Below are 23,067 nucleotides of genomic sequence, written 5' to 3'. Positions count from 1 at the left end.
AACCCAAGAAACTCCTTATATCAGTTGGAGTCATAGGTATAGGCCAACTCTGAGTTGCTTCTATCTTTTAGTTATTAACTCTAATCCTGTCACCAGAAACTATGTGGCCCGTGAATGCCACACACTTAAGCAAAAACTCATACTTGGAGAACTTGACATATTATTTTTTCTCTTTCAAAGTATGAAGGACTATCATGCTTTGAATATCATGATCTTCTTCATTACTTGAATAAATTAGTATTTCATCAATAAATACGATAACAAACATATCTAAATAAGGCTTGAAGTCTCTATTCGTAAGATCCATGAATGCAGATGGTGCATTAGTTAAATCAAACAACATGACAAAAAAAACTCATAATGCCTATATCTGGTTCTAAAAGTTGTCTTTGGAATGTCACATTCCCTAACTTTCAACTTATGGTAGCCAAATCTGAGGTGTATTTTTAAAAACAGGTGGCACCCTGAAGTTGATCAAATAGATAATCTATCCTTGGGAGAGGATGTTTATTCTCGATGGTAACATTATTTAATTGATGGTAGTCTATACATATCCTAGGGGAACTATCTTCTTTCTTACAAACAAGACCGGAGCATCCTAAGGTGAGACACTTGGTCAAATGAAACCCTTATCTAAGATACCTTTCAAATATTCTTTCAACTCTTTCAACTACGTTGGTGCCATTCTATATGATGGAATAGAGATAGGATGAGTATATGGAATGATGTCTATGTTGAATTCTATTTATCTCTCATAAGTGACTCCAGTTAGATCATCAGGAAAGACTTTTGGAAACTCTTTTACAATAGGAACTTCCTAAAGGGAAGGTACCTCAGCAATCAACTCATAACTTGGACTAAGTGATAGATACAGCCCTTTGAAACTAACTACCTCGCCTTAAGGTATGAAATGAAATTACCCTTAGGCACTGCTAAACTACAACTCCACTTTATAACTGGCTCATTAGGAATCTGAAACTTGACGACTTGTGTACAATTTACTGATGCATAACAGGTCTGAAGCAAGTATATACCTAGAATGTCATCAAAATTTACCACGTCTAACTCAACTAGGTCAGCCATGGTATTCTTGTGATTCATGGATGCATGACAATCACGATAGGCTCTTTCCTATAGAATAGACCCCCCCCCCCCAATATGTGCAGAAACACAGAAGAGTTCACGAAGTTTCTCAGAAAGAATTTCAAACTTATTTGCAACATAAAAAGTTACAAAATACAAATTTTCTCCTGGGTTTGGCAAAACATAAACATCCAAAGTGAAGACTTTTATCATACCAGAAACAACATCTATAAAGTTCTCTTGTTCTTTGCAGCTAGTGATGTTCAAAAGCGGTTTTCCCCTCCACGAGTACCAGAAGTGGATCCTCTAGTTGTAACCCTTTTTGGTGGAGCAACAGTTGAAGATTTGGCTCTGTTGCTCGAATTTCCACTACCTTGCCAGTTCTTAGGGCATTCCCTCAAGTAGTGACCCTCTTGACCACACTTAAAGCAACCCCTCTAGGCATCACGACATTTACCCTGGTGGATTCCACCATAGTAGCACATTTTAGAGATCAACTACCTCCCTGTTCCACACTTTCTTGATAATGTGCTGGTCTAGCTCTGAAGTTCTACTAATTTGTCCATGATGCTCACCATTGTTTCTGGGTGCACGCGCACTAGCAGATGATGGTGCATTCCCTTTTTGCTTATGAAATTATGGGCGAATCGAACCATCTTTCTACTGCCCAAACTCATTCCTAGTCCTAGATTTCTTGCTTCTCTACTCTTCTCTGTCCCTCATCTTCTTCTATTTGACCTTCTGCACATAATTCTTAAACCTCGATATGTCCATGTCACCTATCAGCATGGCAACCCTGCCCTCTTTGCTTGATGCACAACCCAAGCCAAGGAAAAACAAGTTCATTCTGCTCCTCATTTCCTAAATCATTTCAAGAGCATGGCGGGACAACTAGGTGAATGCACACTCGAAGAGTCCTATTTTTGTTTAAGGAAGTCTCCTACCTTAGCCGTTTTCATTCTTGGGGAAAGAAACTCCCCAAGAAAGTTTCTTCAATACAAGCCCAACTTGGATGTGGTGCATCCTCATCTTTGCTCTCCTTTCATTAATCGAACCAAGTCCTAGCTATATTTTTCAATTGATATGCATCTAGATCAACTCTTTCAGCCTCAATGACATGCATCACATCAAAAACATTCTTCAGTTCCTCAAAAAAAATCTTCGGATCCTTAGTAGTGCTCGAACCAGTAAAACTGGAAGGATTTAACCTCAAGAATTCATGAATCCTTGAAGTGTAAGTATTTTCTTTCCTAGATCCCCCTTGTTGTCCAACTTGATTTGTTACCACTTGGATTAACATCTTGATGACTTCAAGGAAGTCCGTGTTGGCAGCTTCCCTATTAGGTTGGACTTCACGTGCATTGTGCAACTCTTATTACTCTACATTCCTCCTAACTGGATGACCTCTTGTTGTTCTTTGTGAAGGCATAACTCTCTAAGACACACGCAAGCACGAATTAAATAGAGAAACTTTTATAGATAATCTTTAACACCTAAAAACGAGTATGAAAGAAGTGAGGAACTCCTAAATGTTGCATCCTCCTAATTATATATGTAGAGCACTTCACACCAATAACTACGACTCTATAGACACAACTTCATCGACGTCTTAGGACTCTTGAACTCTAATCTCTAATACCAAGTTTGACACGCCCCGTTCCTGCACCCTCGATGTGGTCGACACTCAATGACCATTATTGACCTTGAGCGGACCCTTGACATGTCTTACTTAAAATCAACAGAAGACTTAACTCAATAAAAGAAAACAATTTCATAATATTACTTAAAGTAAGTAACTTGGCGAAAATTGCAGTTTAGTCTCCTAGAAAATATCTGCATTATCAATATAAGAGACTCAATACTAATTGCTTGACTGTCTATGAAGTCTCTGTAATACTAAGATGGATGTTGGGACAGACCCCACAACATACTACAATAAAAGGCTGAAAAACGAATAAACATATCCTCCAGAATGCAAAGAGGCTCACCACTGACATTGAGTGCTCAGTTTGATCAATGAGGCGCTGGATGATGTTGATCCTGGTTACATGCGTATACATCATGATATGATACAAGCCAACTGGCATAAGTACATTGAATGTACGAGTATGTGAGTTGCAATGCAAATAATAACTTAAGCATTAAAAAGAGTAAGAAGGAACACTAACCTTGGCTCTGTTCAACTCATGAATAACTTAACTTAATATAAGGCAATAAGACACATGTTATATATAAAAGCTTGTTAAACAATAAAGACACTTTTTTCGTTAAAAAATGCAAAAGAAAACATACCTTTGCTTTTATATGAAGTACTATGAGCCTAAGTGGTGATACAATATATTGCCCATGCTGCCAGAACTGTGTTATACTTTGCCGTCGAATAAAACTTCTTAACTTAGTAGGTCCACTAGCTTAAATTACTGACCATCTTTAAAGTATGATCCGTTAATAACCATGATGGAAATCATGGAGACTTGAATTAATATGAACTCTCTTCCCCAGATCGGTGCTCAACACTGATCGCAAAAAATACTTTAGCCCATGCTTTTAAAGCAACTTATTTCTTAAGTTTCAGATAATTACTCAATGCTTAGCCCAAAGGCTCCTCTAGAATCGGTGTTCCTTTTTCTTGCTCGAATGTTGAAACATTTATAACTTCTTTGTGAATACTTAGTTCCCTAATAACTTTTTGAGAAGTGAACTCAAATCTTTACTCTTTGTTTAGCTTGAAACTTGAGTCATAAATCAACTTTTAGGGAATACTTAGTTCCCTTATATTTGTTTCAAGGAAAGACTCTAACTCTTTACTTTTTAATTAACTTGAAACTTGAGTCTTCAAAAAAATTAAAACATTGTTAAAGACCTTTAGGAATGCTTAAGAGCTTTACTTTAGCTTGTTCTTAACTTCTACTCTTGACTATTAACTTCTTTGACTTAATCTTAACTTTCCTTAAATTGGATTATGGAGTCAAGGTTCATCTCATGTTTATGGATGATTTCATGATGTTAAGATGTACCTTAGAGTGTTGGAATCAACTAAGAAAATTGGTACATCATTTAGGAACTAGTACAAAAAAATGGGGAATGAATGGGGTGACTTGGCATGATAAAAAGGGGAATAAATGCGGTGAACTGGAACTCTTGGTGCTCTGAGAGGCTTAGAGAGCCACGCCCCAAACTTCATAGGCCAAGTTGGGGCGCTCTGGATGGTGCGGCACCCCAAGGCCCTACGGACAGGCATTCTTGACTTTTCTTTTATGTTTCTCATCTCTAAACCCTCTAAATTTCAATGCTTATTTCACCACACACTTAATATCATTAGTACCGTCAATGCCTAATAGATTTGACTCAAAAAACAACCCGGAAACACGAATTAAATCAACATTAGGCATGAGACAACTCAACCAAAATGAATTCAACAATATTCTTCAGGAACTTCACTTTTTATCATTCAAGCAATTCAAAATCACTGAATTTAAACAATTTGGTGTGTGGGTGAACTAACTCAACATGAAAATATCTCAACCTAACTTTCCTTACTTTAACAACCTAACTTTCGACAGGCATATATCCCTCATACAATATAATAATTGTGCAAACTCGGCGGCATTTAAAAGATATGTCCAAGGTATTTCCAACCATATAAATAAATACCTCTAATTCAATCTTGATCTAGGAGTTATGGCCATTTGAAAATGACCAAAACTCATTTTCTTAACGTAGGTAATTTTCAGGTCTTTTCTTTTCTTTCCAGAAAGAATATTTTTGTTAGCTTATTCCTAGATATTTCAAATTGTGATATGTTACACCTAGTCACTTTGACAAGGTTGTTTAAAAAGTTGGACCTTAAGGCAAACCATTTTGGTATCCCTGTAGAAATAACAACTATCATAGCTTCCAATGCAAGCTTGAGTTTCTCATGAAGGAAATATTAGTAGAACAAACTAATCAAGGACTCCAAGATGAATATATCAACAATTGAGGAACCAAAAGAATATTTATTTTCATTTTTCATTTTTCATTTTTTTCAAATCAAACACCTTCCTATTCAGAATAATTTGAGTTCTCGGAATATCAACTTCTACCTTTTTGAACATCATCTTTTCCAATTATTTCAGCCATATATTTAAGTTCTTCAAGCTGTTGCTTGATTTACAAGAGTTGAGCACATCAAGTTGCACTTGCCACATTCTCTACCTTAGTTATTGAAAAAGAAACTGAATCTTGTCTTTTAACTCCTCGTGAATGAGAGATCAGCCTTTAACATAAGTCACTCTTGAAGTACTCTTTCCATCAAATCGATACCAAGCATAATACAACATCACAGTTCCTCCAAATCAAAAACTCTCTTGATGGACAGAATAGAACCAAGTCCTCATGTCTTCTTTAAATGTCTCATGATTTTATCAGCAACCTTCAAAAGTGATTCCTTTTGTACAGGAACGGAACCTGTAAACCAAACTTATCCGTATCCAGCTTCAAGTTAGTGCCCATGGGAGTATGAATTGTCTAGGCATTCGTAACATGAGACATTTTCAGCAACTTCTATATACGGGTACCAGGTCCCTGTCTTGATCACACATCAATTGCCTTGAACACTGTGATATATTCTTCCCTGTACTTAAGTTCCTATGAGAGTATACAACCGGTCCCTGATCAGGGCTTTAGCGAAGATGTCAATAACTTGATATTCCACTTGGCAAAACTCCATGATGTCATCACCCCTTCCTAACATTGTCTTTAGTTCAAGTATGTTACCATTTGAGCAGCTCATAAATGACATCCGAGGGTACCTTTTGAGTTTTTCTTGATCTATAGCTCCACGAAGACATTTAATTCTTCAATTATGCTCGCTTCAAAACACATTATTCATGTGTGCGACAAACTCTTCACACACCACCCAAAGATTTCCTCAAAAATGACATCATCAACATGTACTTGAATAATTAGTAATTTTTCCTTGACATATCAAAAAAAGGTTTTTTCAATTTTTCCTCTATTGAAGTCATTGTTGGAGAGGAATTTGGACAACCTATCAGCTTGTTAGGGAACAGAGTATCATACTTTGCTTCTTGCAAACTGACCTTGATCAACATTTTCATCTCACCTTCAGGATTCACATTATCACTGTCTTTAGGACTAGGTCTATCATCAAGATCATCATCTGCATCGTCTTCCTTGAAATAGTTGCATTAATGAAAAGGATGTTCTTCAGCAAGCTTAATGTTTATATCTTCTCTCTTACTCTGGAACATCTATTCCATCTCGGGATCTACATTATTTTGCAACTTATTTCTCAATTCTTCAAGACTCATTAAATCACATGAAAATATTTTTGAATGCACATATTTTTATACTCTATATAAGCCTTGCTGGGAAGAGTACACCACAAATACTCAATAAACATCATTGAGATTAAACTTCTCGATATAATCATTTTGGTCACGAACCATGTAACATTCATCACTTCAGCCCAAAGTTCCTTCAAAGATTAAAGTCTACATATTTCACCTGAAGGATGGTCTAATGTGCTTCTCCTTAACATCATCGTCACGATATTTTGCATCTACAAGTATCATTTTGCGTAGACTAGGACCAGGTTCCAGACATAGGTTTGTGAAGCAAACCAACACTCACATGAGCACATCTCTTATGTCATACCTCAACATTCTCACCTCGAGCATTAAGGCAAGTGAGACTATACTTCGAGCAATTTTCAGATTAGCAATATATGTGTTCTCTCATTCTTTTCTATCAAGATCATCACTAGAAAGAGCAAGTTTGTGACAACATTTTTTCTGATATGATTACAACTTTATTTCACTCATAACGAATCTCTGAAACACTTAAAGATTGTACTTCAACCATTGACATGGTACACATCCTAAATAGTGTGTTCCATAGATTTCCCAAACATTGCTTCCCCCACAAAAAATTATACCCTTTCTTTCCATCGACAAATAAGACAACTCCATCTTGAAGTTCCTTAAGAGAAAGAAACCTCTATAATTTTCACATTCATGTGCTTTGAGCATCTGCTTATTCACAAATCACACTGACTGGTGCTCCCTCATATCACTTGCATAGAAAATAACTTGTTAGCCTTGGAACTAATTTTAGACAAAGTTCCTAGTGAGAAGATAACGGAGTGATAAGAAAATCTTTTGTCTAGTGATACAGACTAGGTTTGTTCAACTTAAGACCATAAGCGGACCATGTCCCTTCTTTTTCTAGTTCCTCTGTTCACCAGGTCCCTTCTTCTTGTTTTTCCTTTGTTTAGAATAGTTTGAGAGGTTATCTTGGGTCCTCTTCCAAGTAGGAAAGTCCTTCTTCAAATGACCATCATGACCACAATGAAAGAACAACAAATTTTCAGACAGTGACACCTATTTGCTATGGAGATCGAAAGGATGACTTTGGCTTAAATTTCCTAACCCCTTCCCATCATTTTGACCCTAGATGGTAAGATTGCGAAGCAATTTTGAAAAGGTGGTCCATTTGAGAGATTTTTTCAGTACTTCTTTGACACCAACCAGGTCCCCCTCTAACTGATTATTTCTCTCCAAGGCCATAGCAAGTTTTATTTCAACAGTATTCAAACTAGTTTCTAGATTGATTTGCAAGCTTCTAGACTATCCCTTTCCTCAGCTACATTTCTCACTCAACATCTTTAATTTTTCCGTAAGTTCTGTATTTTCATCTTCTAGAACTATCAAATTTTTTTCCACATAAGACATTTGGTCAACCAAATCTACATTTTCATCATGAAGAGTATAGGATATTGTTCATAAAATTTTTTTCAATTGTTAACTCAATGATAGAGTCAGTCAAAACAGTGGCTAGACTTCACAACTTCTTGACACAATAAACATTCAAGTTTTGTTGAAGATCAAAAAGTGTTACCTCTTCTTTAGATTCTCAATCATCAGATTTTGCCATAAAAGCCTCACTAGAGTGCTTAGAGTCATTTGAATCCCTCAAGGAATCATCCCATGCAGTCATCTCCCTTTTTCCCGCCTGAAAATGGCTTCTTTCCTACTTATCTTGGGATTGAGTTGGTCCCTCTCTTTGTATTCTGCTTCCTTGTGGTAATTTTCATGTATAGGACAGTCTCTCATAGAGTGACCAAGTTGATCACGCTTGTAACACTCTCATGAGTTTTTTTCTTCATGGAACCTCCACGTTCACTCACAAGTTTTTCAAATCTGTGAGTGAGATAGACCATGGTCTCATCTGTTTCAAAGTTTTCACTTTACGACACCTTGGAAGCTAGTAATTCATCCCTTTCAGCATCCCTCCTCTGATCAGCATCCCTAATAAGATATGCCCTTATGTCTTCACCTTTAAAAATGAGACCCTTCCCTTATCTTTGCATCTCATGAGCTTCAAGATGCTCTAACAAAGGAGACATATTTATATCTTTAAGTTCCCTTGAAATATTGTTGGTCGCAAAATCATTTGTCCAAGATCTTAGAGAAATTTCTATAATCTTGGAGACTTGCCTGCACACAGGGACTGGTTCTTCAAGAAAATGAGTTCATTTGTAATAATGAAGAATCTTGTGCGCATTTTATGAAGTGGTTCACCTTCTTTTATGGTAACACTTTCAAACTAAATAGTAAATGTCACGACCAGGGATCACCCCCAAGAAGTAACATGCTCCTTCAAGAAGTAACATGGCATACTTGACCTCTCGGAGGTCTTACACAAGCCCATAGTCATCATTTATTTCATAGACATAGAAATTTAGCGAAAAATTTAAAACTTTTCATAGAACATTATATGCTAGAACATCACTTCATATATACAAAATATCATAATAACATAGTTTAGAATCTAAGACTCTTTTGTCATCTTAGAATCAACATCAATAGATTAGAATAGGGACCCGACCCTTAACAACATAAAATAATATCTAAGTTATTCCATATACTTTAAATAGGATCTTGACATAGAAAGTCCTTGAAATCATAAGGATCCTTTTCTTTGACCTAGAGAGATCTATCCTAGCTCTTCACTTAGGAGACATCCTCTAGCTATCACCACCTACACTTTGTGTTAAAAGATGAAGAGAACGGTATTAATACAAGAATGCACTAAGCATGACAATCATGCAAAAAGATGAATTTAAAGAGGATATTTAGTTACAAACCATACATCATGTATTTTAGTAAAACTTCATGAACATTACCATAATAAACATCATATAGTTCACACACTTCATACATATATGTACAATAGTAATAACATCACATAAATCCATATATCACCTTTAAGGCATATTAATCATTTTCATAACACTATCTTTCTTTTACCTTAATTCTTTACCCCAAAGTAACCCTTAAGTAATACTTGGTGCAATGCATGAATAGTGTCCCATTCCACCATCCACACTCAAGCATCACCTTAAGATCACCAAGGTGAACATTGATACAACCTTCATTAACTCAGACATACACATTCATAGAAGCATAACCTATCTCAGAACATATACTTTACATATAACCCGACATAATTCATAAACTTCATATAAGACTCATCACATGATAATATTGACCCATTTAGTCTTTATACTCATTTCAAGAAAACATGCAAGTCAATACTACAAATATCATCATAATAAGGCAATAGTCAACAAATGCATATTTGGACTTCATTTCATTAACACATCATGAGACCTTACTCATAATCCAATCTAAGCCTACTAGTGCAATGTACATTTGAAGCCCCATAACCTCACACATACTAATTAAATCCCCAAAGAGACCACAAGCACTTATCATTTACTTCATATATCAAAGACACAAGTTTAGTAAACTCCATGCATATCAAGTAAGACCTTCATCATTTAATCAATAAGACCAACATCATACATATCATTACAAAAGTAGGTCAATACAACAAAGTCATGCGTAATTGACATATACACATACATAAACATATATAACTCCCTTCAAGATCTACTTGTGCAATGCATAGGTAAAGTCTCATACCCTCACCTACACTAAGCAACTTCCCTTAGGTGATCCTAGTTAATGTTCATCATGTCACTACCATTGTCCATTTTACTTTAGAGGAACTCTAGCCTTAATCGACATTAAGACCATGTGAGCTAAACATAGAATTTGGTGTCATGGAACCCCACACTGAAAGGAGGTGCTTTACTTGCCAAGGTAGAACATTAACATCATGTTATAATATTAGGTGGAAAAAGTTGCTAGGTCCTATGGTGCAACATATTTAAGGAGCTATGAGATGTATATTGAAACTCTTTTTATGCCAATTAGCATTGTAGTTTCCATCTCATAAGAAACCAAAGGGTGAACATGTCTTTCTTTTGAGGAAGGGGAACCTCTCATTGTCAAGTTCACTCGGTGCTAAGATAAGTTCCCAACATTACTTTATAAAAATAGGCTTTAGGAGATTTAACCCCTCATATGCATAGATCCTAGGTTAATGATGAGAATTTCCTTTCATCAACACCTAAATCATAAGAGAATATCATTTTACATGGACATAGCATAATCCTAGCATAGTCTAGTTTAGAGTACAATTGAGCAATACCAATCAAAAGACCCTATTTTACTAGATTATCATAATATACTTCATTCATTCATTCACGTGTGTGTATGTGTGAAAATATTTGAGTAAACCTTTCACATGAACACATTTAGACACTACATGATCATACTTAAGTATTCATAGACTTACTTCATAAAATAATATAAGATGCATAATATATCACTTCTAATCCCTTACAATCATTCATTTATCATCATCTCATATTCAATATGTCCATAGCTTAGTCTTGCATTCATACTTATATCCATAAAGAATTTCCCTAGGAATTGTCCTATCAAGGTACACATGTGTAATGTATAGGTAAAGTCCCCTACCCCTACCTACACTATCCCACCTATAAACTCATCCAAGTTAAGAATACTTTCATGGACATATTACCTTTGTGGTCATGCATGAAGTTTGTGTACGGTGGCCAACCTAATCATATAATGGCAACAACATGGTGATGAGGAAGCCACCCTCCAACGACCACAACACATGTACAACATCCCTCAAGTATTATGTCACACACATATAAAGTATCAAGGACTATAGACAACACGCACTCACATTACATCATAGGAGAACAAGAACATATTTAATCTTTAAATAGAAGACTCCTACTCATGCATATAATACCATACAAACATATTAAGGCACATTGGTAGGGGGTCTTTCATCAATATTACTTCATAAATGTTAACCATAAGGACCTCTCATAACCCCTAACATCATCATTCACATGCTCATAACACTATCAATACACCCGAGATTAGAAACTAGAATATAAGACTAGGCATATAACTTCACATGTGTTATCACCATAACCACACTTAACAATACATCAATTGGACTTCAAGGCCATGAACATAACATGTAGAGAATATTAAGAAAGTAAACACCGTCATCATAAGTAAACCGTACCACACAATGTCAATCTTACTACCATAGGCTAGAGATTAGGTCATCTTACCAATTATCCAAGCTTTGATCATTATTAATCAATTCCCAACAATTCACATTCAATTAACATAGATAACAGTAGCAATAGACAATATAACATAATTGAATCATAATCTCATTAACATATGCACAACATCGCAAGACCTACATTATAGGCCAATTTGACAAAATAGGAGAATCATGAGTTGTTCATGTAATCGTATTGAAATTCACCATGAAGATAGTATCTAATCATAAATTCATCATGAGAATGATTTTGAAATCAATTTGACAACGAACCCATGGCTAGATGGAAAGTTAGGAATTTGGATATAAGAAATCTCATTGAAAAACCTTTGAGTGAACTTAGAAGATTAACTAAGGATGAAAAAAATTTCATACCTCAATACATCACAAGACCATGAAAACATGAAGAAGAAAACATGTGAATCCATCATCTAGGATGTTCTGGAGCTTGATCTCCAATGGAGGTTTCTACAGAGAGTTTCTTTTGAGAGGGGAAGTCTAATTTTGAAGAATGAATTGGGAATGTCGTTTTGATCTTTTTAACTAACTTAATGTACCCAAAAATAGACAAAATAACCGCCTAGACTCTACTTGTAAGGTGGGGTGAATTTCCCAATTCACGAAATTCACTCCTTAATTGGTAGCGTGTAGGAGACAGATTACAGGTCCTAACACGGAAGGCAGCAACGGATCGTTGGTACAATGACGGCACCATCCTGCACATCCGTCGTTTGTGACAGGGAATCATTATTTGGTGGATGAGATCCCACGTATAAGTGTGGAGAAATACCTCCAATTGACGGAGCATAGGTCATAGTAGAGGGAATCATTTCCTTGGTATTTGATTGGCACTGCCAAGGCAGTGTACTGCTTACTTTTGGGTCCTCCTCAAGGACTTTTTGGGTGGTCATTGGGGAGTCGTGCCTGAATGTTTTGACCTTCATTATGATCATATACAATTTAAGGTCCTATCTTATCAGCTTAGGCACCAAACAATCCATAAAACATATTAAGGCACACTAGAACACAGTAGCACGCCTAAAGACTACCTTTCAAACATCTTGGTCGTTCTTCGACGTTTGACCTCCACACCACTTAGAATTAACTATATTAGATGTAAAACAATTTATTAACATGTTATTAACCCTTTAAGTCACATGTGAGACTCTAGCTACCTTAGTTCATTTTTGAGGATCTTACAATAAAGAAATCTAGTTTAGATTTCCTTGTTTCCTCAATGCCCTCATAGGAAGTTCTCAGCAAACGCCAAATTTCTTTGGCTGATTCGCACAAAGAAATCAAATCATATACATTCGCTCCGGTTCCACATATTAAGATATTTCTTAGCGTTGTGAGTTTTCTCGATTTCCCTTTTATAAAAGTTATTGTATTGTCCTCGGGTTTTCGGAATGACCTTTGTAACATCCCTTATTTTACTTCTATAGTTGGCATATAGGGATCATAACAAATAACATCCCACGTCTCACAATCTTCATCTATTATAAAGTCAAACATGCACTTTTTCCACCACTCTTAGTACTGACCATCAAACAGAGGTGGCTTCATTGGAGACCGGACTTCTTGCTATCTTGGTGGAGCATTCATTTCTTCAGGATCTTTTCTTTTCTTAGTGTTACCCGAATAGAAAATTTAAGCTCTAATACCACTTGTAAGAGTGTATACGTCCACTATCAGACAGGGACCAAGTCCCTTCTTCAGCAAGAACAGTAACTAAAATATATGAAGAAAGTAATTAGCTGAAAGTAAGATTTGCACAAGTGTTTTACGTGAAAACCTCCTTACTCAAGGGAGTAAAAGCATGACATATCACACAAGAATTCTCAAACTATTTCCACTAATCTTTTCAAAGCAAAAGTAAAAACTAGTTTACAACCACATATAGAGATTAATCTCCTAATATCTAAACTATGTAATAGGACGATACTTAACCGAGCATAAGCAGATACAACAATGCCCACTACACTAATCCTCAACAATTAATGTTGACTTTTACGGTAAGATACAAAGTTACTCATAACTATGTTCTTACAAAGATTCACACCAGTTTTGAAACGTTTCTAACACAAGTGAAATGAATCCTACAAGTTAAGGACAAAAACAAATAATCAAGAACAACAACAAGTACAGAAAGTACTCCTTCAATTGATCAGGTCCTTTCTGTAGGTGTTATTGTGCTTGAGTTCTTCCTTGAAGATGGTTTTGTCTTTTTAAGCTTGTGAATTTTGTTTGCCAAATCTTGAGTTGTGTTTTTGGAGGAGAGACTATATAAAATCAACATAACTCCTTGGAACCGCCCATTGTCTGAAAGCCTGCTGTTCAGAAAAGTTATGCACCTACCACATCAGAGGTGACAGCTTTCTAGCCGGCTGTTTAGTCGTCTTTCCCATACACAGTCTTGAAGGTACCAGGTCCCTTGCAAATTTTTCTTCGTAAGTTCTTGAGAAGATGTGTTGACTCTCTCTCTCTCTCTCTTTTTGAATGAATGAATTAATTTGTTATTTGTCATGTTGACTAAATCAACCATAAAGAGTTATTGACCGGTGGACAAACAATTTCGTTCATTCTGATTATTGTAGTATGCCTTACCAACCTCTGACGCGACAGCTTTGCAGTTGTACCCCATTATAGATCTAGACGAGAGCACTCTACCAGGGACCAAGTCCCTGGTTTAATGGGTCTCAAAGAGTCATACCCATTTCTAACCGGGTTACTTTTTCTAGGAGGAATTTATGTGTTACAGTACAGTGACTTGCTTCTGCTTCCATGTCATGTTGTCTGTTAATGGTTCTAAAAGCTTAGGATATCTCACAAAACAAGAAAGAATGGACTTTCTGTTATTGCTATGGCTACTGGTGAAGATGAGAATAGTGCCTTTGAAGGACCATTTGAATATAGGAATTATGGCTCATATAGATGCAGGGAAGACAACTACAATAGAACGTGTCTTTTACTATACTGGCAGAAACTATAAAATTGATGAAGTGCTACAATGGACTGGATGGAGCAAGAGAGCCAACAGAGGGGGATCACAATTACTTCTGCTGCTAATACCACGTTATTGGTAATCCTGGTCACGTGGACTTCACTATTGAAGTAGAGCGTGCCCTTAGGGTTTTAGATGGTGCCATATGCTTGTTTGACAATGTCGCTGGTGTGGAACCTCAATCAGAAATTGCTTGAAGACAAGCTGATAAGTATGGAGTCCCAAGGATATGTTTAGTCTTGGGGCTAATTTCTTCTGAACAAGCGACATGATAGTAACAAACTTGGGTGCTAAACCACTTGTAATTCATATTCCAATTGGTGCAGAGAACCCATTCAAAGGATTTGTTGATCTTTTGATGATGAAAGCTATTGTTTGACCGGAGAGGAATTAGGGGCAAAGTTTTTGTTTGAGGACATTTCTGTTGATCTTCAAGAGTTAGCTAAGGAGTGTAGGGCAATGATGAGCGAGACTGTAATTTAATTGGATGATGATGTTATGGAGAGATACCGCTACTTACTTGTGAACCTGATGCTGGAGCTCCACAAGTAAACTACCGCGAGAGCATTTCCAGGAACACAGAAGTGAAATACTTGCACAAGAAGCAGTCTGGTGATTCAGGACAATTTGTTGATATCACAGCAAGGTTTGAATCTATGGAAGCAGGCGATGGATATGAATTCAAGAGTGAAACCAACGGAGGTGCAGTGCCAAAATTAAGAATATATTCTAGGTGTTATGAAGGGATTATAAGAATATATGAGTAATAGGGTACTGGCAGGCTTTCTAGTTGTTTATGTTCGTGCATGTGTTAGTACATGGCTCTTACCATGATGTGGATTATATTCAAGTGTTTTGGCAATCCTTTGCTAGAACCCATAATGAAGGTTGAAGTAGTAACACCAGAACAACATCTAGGAGATGTGATTAGTGACCTTAATTCAAGGAGACGTCAGATCAATAGCTTTGGAGACAATGGGCCGTGCATCGTATGTTAGCCAAATTTGACGTTGTCCCTAAACACATTAAAAACCAGCTTGCCAAAAAGGAGGAAGAAGCAGCTGCTTAGCAGTCATCTTCCAGATTTTGGTTCCACCAACTTGAATATTATAGGTATTTTTACTCGACAAAGATGTTAAGTTTTGCACTACATTCTTTTTGTACGTACCAGCATGAAAAACGATGGAGGATAACTGATATCGAGTTATACGTCTGAGGATTTTAAGCCATTTGTGTATTTCATTGAATTTTTAAGCTGAGACTTAGATGGGATGGATCGAACAAAGAAAGGACTACATGTGTATACATGCATTTAAGATATCTCTGCTTCCAGAGAAGCATCAATATTTTAGCACAAGATTGAGTGTCCTCATTCTGGGATTATCTTTCTTACTATAGAAACAAATATATGCTTTATAACAAACTGATGCTCTTTATTGACATCTGATGGTTTGAGTTGTTTATTTCACATTTATTCTATGTTGGAAAAAAATCAATCCTGTTACTTTATTAAGAAACAATTTAGATAGTTGCATTTTGGTGTGACTAAAGAAATATTTGGTGTACAAGTAAATTATATGTTTGTATGAATACTTTACTGGAAAACCCGAGTTTTATTGGTTTGGTTTGGTTTATAAATTCAAAAAATCTAACACATATGATATGATTTGGTTTGATATTTGAAAAACCTCAACCAACCCGGTCATGTACACCCCCACCATTTTTTATATTGATTTCCCACTACTTAAATCTAACACACCTCCGTGATACCACCTTAGAGTAATCAAAGTAAACTCATGCCTCTCTATAAAAAAATCAACCGAATAATAATTATAGAAATGCGAGTTGAGATGTTGTATCATACTTTGGTAAGGGAGATGAAATGGAGAAAAGAGAAAAGAAAGAATTGCGGCTGAGGGGGTGAGAGTTGTTCAATTATTAGGATGGAAAGAAAAGGTTAAAGTGGGGGGGGGGGGCGCGTGTGCAAAACATGTTCTTAAAGTGTCGTTGTTTTGAAGTATGGCAAAGTTAAGGAGTTGTAGTGGTAAAATGGCAAAAGAAGGAAGATGTGTGTCTTATTTGCTGTGTTCGAAATGTATAATTGTCATCATCAAAAAGGAAAAATTTGTTAGAATGATAAAGATTTTGATAATTAACAAATATAGGAACATATGAAAGAAACAGGTTGTACATACGTGTTCCTTACAGAACAAATCCGACTTGGATAAGGAAAACGTCAACCACGTGAATTTAGAAGTTATAAAGTAGCGGAATTATTGTTTTTTCGACAAGCAACAAGTACAAAAAGGGTCCTTTTATAAAGGAGTTCAAACCCAAGTGAAAGAAGGAAAACTAATTCCTAATTAAGGAAATCTATTAAGGAAATTGTGTTTTCTTATTTATTTAAGGAAATTATGCTTTCTTATTTATTTAAGGAAATTCTATAGAAAATGAGTCCAAGTAGAAGTCAACAAGGATTTGTAGAAGACAAATACAAGTTGAATTGTACAAGGAGTTGTTGAAGTTATGATCTATAAATAGGGAGTTATTTGCATCAGAAAAATTGGGCACTTACACAGAGAGAAGATCAAAACACGAACAAGAGGTTTGAGAGAGTTTTGAGATTTATTGGGGGTGTTGCAATTTGTGAGGAAAAATTTTAAGATTGTATCCAAGAGTCCTGTTTACAATCTGGGATTTGTGAGTAGGAATTGTTCAACAAGTTGTAGAATTTGAAGAAAATTAGAAGTTTTGAGATTTATTGGGGGTTTTGCAATTTGTGAGGAAAAACTGTAAGATTGTATCCAAGAGTCCTGTTTACAATCTAATATTTGTGAGTAGGAATTGTTAACAAGTTGTAGAATTTGAAGAAAATTAGAAGATATAAAACTTGGGGGTTTTGTGTCTTTGGGTAGCTAGAAATTAAAGTTTATAATTTCTTAGCTACGAATTAGAGTTTATAATTCCTCTAGAAATTATAGTTTATAATTACTTAGGTTATATAGGTTTGTAATATTTTGTTGAGAATTAAAGTTTAATAAAGTGGAGTTAAATCTTACATAGATGTAGGTCATGGTTTTTACCCTTAAGAGTTGAGGTTTTCTGAGATAAAATATTGTGTTATTATTTTATTTCTTTCACAAAACCTAACTGTTGTAATCTACGAAGGAACATATAGAATAAACCTGTTCCTAAGGCAAATTCGAGGGTCAGAATTCCAACAATTGGTATTAGAGAAGGTTATATTTGAAGAGTCTAACAACTCAAGATAAGATAATAATGAATTCTGCACCTCCTTTTGGGCATGGTAAAGGTCAACACATCAACAGGCCGCCATTATTTAATGGAGAATACTACTCTTGGTAGAAGACAATAATGGAAGACTTCATTCAAGCTGAAGATTAAGAACTATGGGTTAGAATTACTAAAGGACCATTAACTCCTACTATTACTGATAGTGAAGAGAATAAGGTACCTAAACCTACAGAAAAATATGGGGAAGCCGATTACAAGATGTTAGGAAAGAATTCAAAAGCTAAGTGCATTCTCATATTAGGATTAGGACCGGATGAGTTAAACCGCATATCTAGTTGTGCCTCTGCAAAACAAATATGGGATACTTTAAAAAACACTCATGAAGGTACAACTCAAGTTCGTAAATTCAAAATTGTCAGACTTTGTTCTGAATATGAAGCCTTCAAGATGAAATCAAGAGAATCACTTGAATATATGATCACCAGATTTACCATTGTTGTAAATGAGTTAAGATCCTTGGGAAAGTATACACAACTTAGGAACCAGTAGACAAAGTACTAAGGATTGTGCCGAGATCATGGGAAATAAAAGTTACTGCAATCAGAGAAACCAAGGATCTAACCAATATGACTTTGTATGAATTAGTACGAAATCTCAAAACTTATGAGATAAATGTTGACAAAAGAGGTGAAGAAAACAAAGAGAAAAATCTTGGATTTAAAGCAACTGAAAGTGATGAATCTGACATAGATGATGATCATCTTGCTCTGATAAGTAAGAACTTCAAGAAACTCTTAAAAAGGAGATTAAACGCTAGAAAGAAATCACCACCCCAAAAAAGAAAAAACTCTTGAGAGACCACAAAGCAGAGGCTGCTTCAAGTGTAGTAAGACAGATCATCAGATCAAGGATTTCCTAATGTGAGAATTAGAATGGAAAAAGGAAAAAGCTGAAAAAAGAAAGGAAGGAACTCTTTAATATAAAGAAAAACAAAGGAAAAGAACAAGCAATGTATGCAGCTTGGGGAACAGGTTTTTCGGACATGTATGAAGAAGATGATGAGGACATTGCTTTGACGGCGATAGAAGAATCAGATTCTGAAGATGAATCAAACTTTGAAGAAACTGAGGTAAATCTTCTTAACCTAAAAGATAAACTACTAAAGTTCTCTAAGAAAAAAAATTTCATTGCTTGCTTCCATAGACACAATTCAAGAACTTGTTAACACCAAGAGCCAACTACTAGCTTCCTTATCTAGGTTAAAGTTTGAGTACATTGATCTTAATAAAAATAAACATGACCTTCAAGGGAAAATCAAGCAACTTGAATCTCACAATATGAAACTAAGAACTGAGAATCTAAAATTAAAAGTTCTTGGTAAAGAAAAAGGGGTTGAACTGCCTGACCAAAAACTTAAGGTCGACAAACTCAAAAATAGCATAAACTAGAAAAGGAAATCTCTAGGAGATAAATCTTGAATTAACTAGGATGAGAAGTGATCGGGAAAGAGCAAATAAGTGGACAAAATCTCCATGATAGTAACCCATCTAGGTAACAATAATAGGAACATTAAAACTGGAATAGGGTATGAACAACCCATAAATGGGAATCCTATGTTTTGTATTATTTGTGGTATCTCAGGTCACTCTAAACAATATTGTCCTAAATACAAAGCTAGTGCAGAAAATAATGTAAGATGAACTTATAAAATTGTTCAAAGGAACAGGTATACTCAAAGGAAAAATAATTTGCTCAAGTGGACTTATAGAGATCTTATTCATCCTTTTTATCAATACAAAGGACCCAAGCTAGTCTCGGTTCCTAAATCTAACCTTTGAATTTGCATGAAAAGTGAGAAAAAGCAGACAACATTCACCAATTGAACATGTTTATTTCAGATGCATGATTGTAACTAAAAAAATTCCTCTCACTTGAAAAAAGGGGGAATGGATGAATAACATTGGCTGAGAAAAAAAAGAGTTGAAAAAAAAGGAGAAAGAGTGAAGAAGTATGTTAAAAGAAACAGGTTTAACCTATACAGTATCTAACAATTATGCACACTAAGATGATCAATCAATCAAAAATATGATCAGTCAAGGAAAACACTTTAAAAAGAAACAATTTGAAACTTGGGCATAATTAAGGTTACGTAAGTATCAAAAAATGGCTAATGAACATTGCGCATACTGCCCTCTAATATTGAATTTTATGCTCAGTTTTGTACATTAAGTTGTATATCTTTATACCACTTTTAAAGTCATGCTACTTATGCACTATAACATTGTATTTGCATCTAGCACAGGAGAGAAACCTAGTAAAATTGAAACAAAATTCAGCATTATCCAGAGATCTGAAGTATGTGCACTATAATTATTCATGATTACATATAAAGTCAATGCACTTGAACCTATTTCTTCCACTTGTCCTAAAAGATATTCATGCTTTAAATACTACCAAAATAATATATTCTTAAAAAGCCTTATCCCAATGTGATGGTTTATGGTTGAGATAAATTTGATGGAGGACACTCTACTTTGGTGCCTTATAAATACATATTAAGAAAGTATAGTGTGCTGGCTCTTAGGGGTAATATTTTGTATTGATTAAAGTCTTGGAGGATTTACATCGTGAGGGGGAATATTTTGGAGACCGTATACTTGAACAAAGTTCACTTGTTAGGCTCAACTTGGTGCATCTAGTGAGGGGGAATCGATGAGAGATCCATCTGTCGAACCTAGTTCTTCTATTGGGAACCATATAAACTGGGATTTTGAATTGATATAAAAAAAATTATAGTTGGTGTTGCACCTGATAGTACACGTCCAGGGAACAGATTGAGAGAACATGTTCCTTTACAAGTGATATTCAAGAAAATTTGTTCCTCTTGCTGACTCTATTGAAATTAGAGATGAGTGAACTATTGTTTCTGAAGAAGGAACATGATTGATTGAACAAATTCCTTAAAAGTGATATAAAAAGACCAAAAAAAAAGGGATTGATCGTGCATAAACCAAGGTTAACTTTGAAATTGAGAAGGCTGCTAATTTTTTTAATCCAAAAGATATTTTTGATGCTGAAAATGAATTTTATTTATCCTCTCATTTTTTGGTATTACCTAGCCACTCTAGTCTTTGACTTCCAAATTTTTTTTCATCAAAAGTGTTTGATTCTATGTTAAATTTTGATTACATTTGTAGTGTATATGCTTTTTGATTAATGCTAATGTTGGGTTTGAGTTTCAGGCTAATGTCTATCCCCTATGTTTGCGCAAATGCTTTGATATAGCTCATTGGGTTCTTGATTTTTAAGTGTTTGTGTAAGTGATAGCCCCAGTGGCCATGAGTATCGAATTTGCCTAATGTCAAAAGGAGGAAGCAATTACATATGAGTTATGTGTACCTATTCAATGCAAGCAGATAAAATTTGTCAAAGTCAAAAAGGGAAAATTTGTTAAAGTGTCGTTATTTTGAAGTATGGAAAAGTTAAGGAGTTGTAGTAAGAACATGGCAAAAGAAGGAAGATGTGTGTATTATTTGTTGTGTTCGAAATGTATAATTGTCATCATCAAAAAAGAGGAATTTGTTAGAATGATAAAGATTTTGATAGTTGACAAATACAGAAACATATGAAAGAAACAGGTTGTACAAATGTGTTCCGTACAGAACAAATCCGACTTGGGTAAGGAGAATGTCAACCACGTGAATTAGAAGTTATAGAGTTGCGGAATTATTATTTTTTTGATAAGCAACCAGTACAAAAAGGTTCCTTTTATAAAGGAGTTCAAACCCATGTGAAAGAAGGAAAACTAATTCCTATTTAAGGAAATTTATTTAAGGAAATTGTGTTTTCTTATTTATTTAAGGAAATTGTGCTTTCTTATTTATTTAAGAAAATTCTGTAGAAATGGAGTCCAAGTAGAAGTAAACAAGGATTTGTAGAAGGCAAATACAAGTTGAATTATACAAGGAGTTGTTGAAGTTCAGATCTATAAATAGGGAGCTATTTACATGAGAAAAATTTGCGCACTTACACAAAAAGAAGATCAAAACACAACCAAGAGGTTTGAGAGAGTTTTGAGATTTATTTGGGGTGTTGCAATTTGTGAGGAAAAATTGTAAGATTGTATTCCAGAGTATTGTTTACAATCTGAGCTTTGTGAGTAGGAGTTGTTCGAGTTGTAGAATTTGAAGAGCATTAGAATATATAAAATCGAGGGTTTTGTGTCTTTGGGTAGCTAGAAATTAGAGTTAATAATTTCTTAGCTAGGAATTAGAGTTTATAATTCCTCTAGGAATAAGAGTTTATAATTCCTTAGGTTACATAGCTTTGTAATCTTTTGTTGATACTTGAAGTTTAATAAAGTGGAGTTAAATCCTACAGAGGTGTAGGTCGTGGTTTTACCCTTAAGAGTTGGGGTTTTCCACTATAAAATATTATGTTATTATTTTATTTGCTTCACAAAACGTAACTGTTGTAATCTGCAAAGGAACATATAGCATAAACTTGTTCTGAAGGCGAATTCGAGGGTCGGAAATCCAACACATGTTAGTCAATATATTTTATCTATGTGTAAATGTTAGCATTCATGTGTGTATTAAAAGAAATGAAATGTTCTGGGGTGATAAAACACAAGTGAAGTTAGAGTGTGTAGTTGAGATTGCGGATATAGATTTGGGGGAGATGGTAGACTATTTTTTAAAACTTAAGTACATATGACATAGATTATTCCATTTATTTAGTAATATAAGAAACGTTATTAATAAAATACACCTTTATGAATTATTTTACTAGTAATTTAGAATCAACAAGGAAGAAATGTTGATAGTATAATTAAATATTTGTCAAATAATAAATTTTGTCATTTGTGTTATACAAACTAAAAAGAAAAATGTGTCATAAAAATTGAGATAGGAGGAGTAATTGTTAATTCAATTTCAAATCACAAGTAACCAAATTATATATATATACATATATATACACACACACAACTAAAATTATAAAGAACATAAACATCAGTCTCAATTTCCTCTGATTCTTGTTGAACCACTTTTTTTCACTACCACCTAAATTAACATTGTTAACTTTTTTTTCTAGATTGGTTTTCACTTCTAAAGGTTTTGAACCTTGTTTCCTCTTTGCTGATTTTGCATTTCAATTTATTTACACAACTTCAATGGTATAAGATCATTAATTTT

At 35.0% G+C, this 23,067-nt stretch overlaps 1 pseudogene; it reads left to right on the top strand.

The window, feature by feature from the left end:
• The first annotated feature begins 14,305 nt into the window (after positions 1–14,305).
• Positions 14,306–15,686, top strand: LOC101244936 (elongation factor G, chloroplastic-like; annotated as a pseudogene).
• The last annotated feature ends 7,381 nt before the right edge of the window (positions 15,687–23,067 follow it).

The sequence above is a fragment of the Solanum lycopersicum genome, chromosome 12 (assembly GCF_036512215.1).
Source record: "Solanum lycopersicum chromosome 12, SLM_r2.1".
In the NCBI taxonomy this organism is placed as follows: Eukaryota; Viridiplantae; Streptophyta; class Magnoliopsida; order Solanales; family Solanaceae; genus Solanum; species Solanum lycopersicum.
The sequence above is the reverse complement of the archived record's forward strand: the minus strand, read 5'-3'. Positions and strand labels throughout refer to the sequence as shown.